Genomic DNA, 6,000 nt, shown 5'->3' with positions numbered 1-6,000 from the left:
TGATAGAAAAATGAAGGGCTATGTAGGAGGGAAGGGTTAGATTGATCTTGGAGTAGTTGGAAGGTTGGCACAACATCTTGGGCTGAGGGGCCTGTACTGACATTAATGCTATATATTCTATGACAGGGGTTAAAATAAAAAGAGAAAAGTTTTCTTGTGTTGGGCCCCTCATGAAGATCTCCAATAGGGTACTTTGGCCTTAGAAGGATATTACCCTGGTTAAGGTTTTAGAAGGATAAATAAGAAAGGTGGATTGTGTAACTTGCTGGGAATTTAAATAATTCAGTACTGATCTGCTTTAAAGTATTAAAACAATTTGATAAGGTACATATGAAGAAACAATGTTCCATGATGAACACGAGGGACAGGAGAACACAACACAGAAGCAATACATTGCAAATGGTGGAAATTCGGAATAAATATAGAAAGTAATTTTTCAGCAGATGAAGGAAAATTTGTGAAAGGAAAAAGAGGCTGCTGTCCTGTGGAATATTTCTAGCATTTTCTCTTTTTATTAGATGGCAATATAATCTTAAAATTCCCCTTAAATGTCCTATTTCCAATCACAAGTAGTACTTCTGCACCCAGTTAGTAAAATAAACCTGGAATGTTTTCCTTGAATAAGCTGTAGATAAAGGTACTAATGGGAATTTCAGTTCTGACATTTGTGAAGAAATAAAACTGAGATGCAGATCATTCATAATCTAACTAAGTGGTGAATCAAGGCTAAAGGCCTGAAAGAGTTGCATTCACTGAATTTGTTGTCCTCATCTATGATGCTGATTAGTTTTCAATGAGTTCCTGAACCTCAATCTGAAGCAGGGATGTTCTCATATAATTTTTCAATACTAGTTTTTACCCATTTTCACACATTTCGTATCCATTTCTAAAATGTTACTCTGCAGTACTTTGTAGCCAAGTGCCTATGCAAATTCAGATACATTGGGTTATAGGGTTTTTTGTAATTCATTTGGAACGCTATTGCTTCTGGACCTGTGCTGGAAGATACTGTAGACAACTACTGTACAAAGCTCCTGTTGATTAATTCCTGATGGTTGATTCCATTTTCTTTCTCAATGAAGCTGGAATTGGTGGAGTGTGTTTTTGTTTCTAACCTATCTGCTCATCTCTAATGTTCAGTCGGCCCCTTGTTATAACATTTATATCTGGTATCCTTCCTTGTGGCCTTGTCAAATCATTTGTTGTGATGTTCTGTTAAATGCTTATACTATAAGTCTCACTGACAATGTGTATATTACTTGCTGTGTCATATTCAGTGCATGTCATCGCAGCATTTATGACTTGTGACAAACCTTGCTAAATCCAAGTTGGACAGCATTGAAGTTAAAGTTGGAGACTGTGTCTCCTAGTGGTCATCTTTCAGAGTTGTGACATATTGTTGACCATGATGTAAATAAGGACCATAGAAAAAGATAATCTCTTGTAGGTGCAAAACTCATTTATAGCTGCTTTGTATAAAAGGAGAATTTCAATAAAAACTAACAATATCTAAACTGTAGTTGAAGTGGTTACTAAATGTCTCTGGCAATATTGCCAATAAGAAAATCAAGTTAAGTATTCATGACCAGTCTGATTTTCAGTGTTATTAATTATTGTGAAGTACTAACCTAGAATTAATCCAGGTTATTAATTATGGTTTTAAGAGTTAAAATGCCCTTCATTTCCACCTTGTTATTAACGTCCTTAAACTGTGTTTACCTTCCAAAAATTATATGCCAGTGAGATTAAGTTTTTCATTGCACTTGTGCATATGACAATAAATTCAGCTTTCAATTGCTGAACGTAATTGCTAACGAAGAGTTAACAGTGAAGAAAACAAATGGAAGAAATGCTTCTAGCTTACATTATCTTTGGTCTGGATGAAGAGAACAACCTGATGTTTGCTGCCATCTCCAATTAAATTTTTTAAAATGTAATGAACTATGATTAATTTGAGAATCATTCCTGTACTCCTTCCTCCTTTAATAATTAGTTTCTGATCAATTTAATTTGTAACCCAAATTTAATTATTGAATTTGCTTTCATCTTCCTTTTGGCAGAAATTTCTGGATCAGGCTGTTGCATATGAACATAAACAAAATTACTACCTTACTACAAACACAAAACGCTGGAGGAATCTAGCAGGCCAGGCAGTGCCTATGGAAAAAACTTCAGTCGATATTTGGAGTTTTGGCCCAAAACGTCGATTGTACTTTTTCCCATAGATGCTGCTTGACCTGTTGAGTTTCTCCAGCACTTCGCGAGCGTTGCTCAGATTTCCAGCATCTGCAGATTTTCTCTTGTTTGTGGTTTGATTACTACTTTGCTTTTGCTTTTGTTTCTCAAATTATCTTAAATCTGGGTCTTTCCACCAGTGAAAACAATTTAACTTCATTCCTTTATGCAAATCCTGAGTGCTAATATATTATGTCCTAGCACAGATTTGAAACAAATTTCCGCCGCCATGAGGCATTCAGTTGAACGCATCAGTCTAGACAAACACAACCAGGCATTAAGGGAATCTGTGTAAATACAAACTGAAGGTCTGGGTGCGTTGCCGGGAGACTGATGTTTTCCAATTATCTCAGCTTTTCACACCTTCTGGTGGGCTGAACCACATTCTACCACTTGGTGGCTGAATTCTCAACACTTCTCCAATTAGTTATCTTTTTAACAACCTTTTTTGTTCACACTTCTTTCTTGCTGTGAGAAATTAAAATTTAATGCAGTGCTGCTTGACAATCTGTTCTAGATCAATGTGATATCATTCAATGTAACAGATTGTTCTAGATTAAAATTAAAGAATCACTGAGTGACCTGGTAAAGCAAAGACCTGGCCAATTACAGTCTGGCATTGATGGCAGTCTGAGTAAAGCATTGGTAGCTAGGTTTCTATGACCTTGTTGCTTTAAAGAGAGACTATATGGGAGAAAGGCCTTTGGAAGTGTCATTTTATGTTGACCAAAATCATACGGACTGCAGGTAAATTCATCCTTGTTTGCTCATGCCAAGTGAATGCATGGGTTTTGGTCACCAGTTATACTCACTTCCTGACATTTGGAGTCGTTGCCGACAGTGGAGCCAAATATCAGGAGGTGTAGGTACTCATATTTACTTTGGCCAAGTGACCAAAGAAAATTTCTCACTGTCTTTGGTCAGATATTTCATCTCTCTGAATTAGTTAATTGTTTGGCCATGTTAAATTTATATCCCTTCAGTATGAGAATCAGAATTAGAATCAGGTTTAATATCACTGGCATATGTCATGAAATTTGCTATTGTGCAGCAGCAATACATTGCAATACATAATAAAACAAACTATAAATTAAATACTGTATAGATAAAATAAGATGTGCAAAAGAGAGCAAAAAATAGTGAGTTAGTGTTGATGGGTTCATTGTCCTTTCTGAAATCTGATGTAAGAAGCTCTTCCTGAACACTGAGTGTGTGTGCTCTTTACATTAGAGGTGATTTCATCAGTTAGCTTTATTTGTCACACGTACATTGAACCATCATAACGTACAGTGAAAAACATCATTTGTGTCAACACAATCCTAAGGATGAGCTGAGGATAGCCTGCTTTTCCAGCACGAACGTAGCATGCCCACAGCTTACTAACCCTGACCCGTATGTCTTTGGAACAGGAGAGGAAATCCACCCTCGCAGTCATAGGGAGAAGGAACAAATTCCTTACAGTCAGCAGTGGGAATTGAAGCCCAGTCATACAGCTGGCACTGTAAGTAAAGTGGTACATTAACTGCTTTGCCACCATGCCATCCCTTATCCATAACATATAATATCTACTTCTACAATATAAGATGTACTTGTTACTGCTGCTGTTAATTCTTCTGATCCAGCTGGATCTTCTAAATGGGCTCTGTTCCTGGGTTTGTGCAGGGGAAATAAATCACAACCCTTTTACCGGCTGATAACCAATGTTTGAAAGACCACTCAACTATAGTGCCCTTCAGCTGTCAAACAGCTCACTGAGCCTCTGCAGAATGCCACATGAGAAGAAAGAGATTCATGATAATTCTCCAGCAGGGGACTCTTCTTCATGAGAGGAGTAGCACAAGAAGAGAAACCGAAGTGTCATTTCCTTGGACTTCCACATGCCCTGCTATAAAATTAGTAAGAGAGTAATAAGACACCAAGCAAACATGGATTCAAAGGATGCTCTTTATTGCTTTGTTGACTAAGGTTTCTCTGCATAGCAGCTGGGAGTGTGTTAATCTTAATTAGAATGACCGTAACTCTCCAAACTTCTTTAATACTGTGGGTGGGGAGCTTACAATATTATTAAGCAACATGATTAGTTCACAACTTAAAGAATAGAAACACAAGAAATTCTGCTGATGCCAGAAATCTTGAGCAAACCACACAAACTGCTGGAGGAGCTCAGCAGGTCACGCAGGAATGAACAGCTGCCATTTCAGACCAAGATCCTTCCTCAGGACTGTTTTGATGAGTTCCTCCAGCATCTTGTGTGTGTTAGTTAAGGGATGGAAATATTTTGCTACGAAAACTGCTTTGAACTTGAACAGTGTCTTCTTTTTGTCAGCTTGCCAGGAAGCAGACTTTAGCTGCGCATTCCCAGCTAACATGTTTGCCCGATGGTATAGGAAACTTCGACAGGAGAGAAAATGTTACTTTCTCATTGATTACTAGAGTAGGCTCCTATGAAGTATGCAAAATAGGTCTACTGAACGATGTAGAATCATCAAAATGCACAACACAAATATTGCATTACTCACATTCATCTTGATTAAATTCCACCTGCCACTGCTCCACACAGCTACATCCCACTGTAACTTTCAGCAACCTCTTTGCTATCAACAGCTCCATCACTTTTTGTGTCATCTGCAAGCGTATAATCACACCACCTACAAGCCATAACAAAGAACTCAGCACTGCTTGTTACAGATTTCCAGTCATAAAAACACCCCTTCACTATTGCCCTCTGCTTCCTATCACCCAGCCAATTTTAGATCCAGTTCAGTAACACAACTCACATTCTTTGTACCTTAACCTCCCGGACCAGTCAGAAGAGATTTTGTCAAAAGCCTTATTAAGGTACATATAGACAATATCTACCACTGTTGCGTTCATGAGTGACGTCGGTTACCTCCTCATTCAGATTTATGAAACATAATCGCGTCTGCACAAGTCTGCTGTGACTCTTCTTAATCAGTCTCTGCCTTTCCAATTGATCATACATCCTACATTTAGAAGCTTCTCCAAAAACACCCACAGCTCTGTTATAAGACTCACCAGCCTGTTTACAAGCTTACCTTTTTGATCAAAGAGTCAACATCAGCTATCCTCTAGTCTTCTGGTACCCCACCTGTGGCTAACAAAGATGTAAAAAAAACTTCCCATTTACTTCATTTAGCATGCTAGGGTAGATCCCAGGCAGTTTTAGGATTTTATCTAGCCTATTATGCTTTAATATTTCTATCTTTTTCTCTCCCTGATGCCAAAGTGCTCCAGAGTATTAGAGTACTTCTCCTTTAACTCTCCAGTAGCAATGTCATCCCTCTAGTGAATACCAATAAGGAGTAGTTATCTAGAATCTTGCTCATATCTCCTGAAATCATGCATAGTTAACCCTCTGGTCCCTAAGGGCTTATTTCTCGCTCCTTTACCCACTTACTTCCACAATAATTACCTGTATAACATTTTTAGGATTCTCCACAATCCCACTTGTCAAGGTAATTTCATAGACCCCTTTTGTCTTTGTAATTTCTTTCTTAGGTTTTCTCCTAAATCCCTGATGAACCTCAAGTGATTCACAATATATCAATTTTCCATATCTGGCATACACTTCCTTCTTTTCCCTGCGCAAATCTTCAATATCCTTCATTGGTGAAACTTTCCTAAGCTTATTTCTATAGGCACTTGCTGACTCTGAATGTTTAATATCTCACTTCCAAGTGCCTCCCACTCATCGGAAGTTGTTCCTCTCACCCCGGTTGCTGCTCCCAATCTGTCTCTCCCAGG

Source organism: Hypanus sabinus, chromosome 25 (assembly GCF_030144855.1).
Source record: "Hypanus sabinus isolate sHypSab1 chromosome 25, sHypSab1.hap1, whole genome shotgun sequence".
Taxonomy (NCBI): domain Eukaryota; kingdom Metazoa; phylum Chordata; class Chondrichthyes; order Myliobatiformes; family Dasyatidae; genus Hypanus; species Hypanus sabinus.
The sequence above is the reverse complement of the archived record's forward strand: the minus strand, read 5'-3'. Positions refer to the sequence as shown.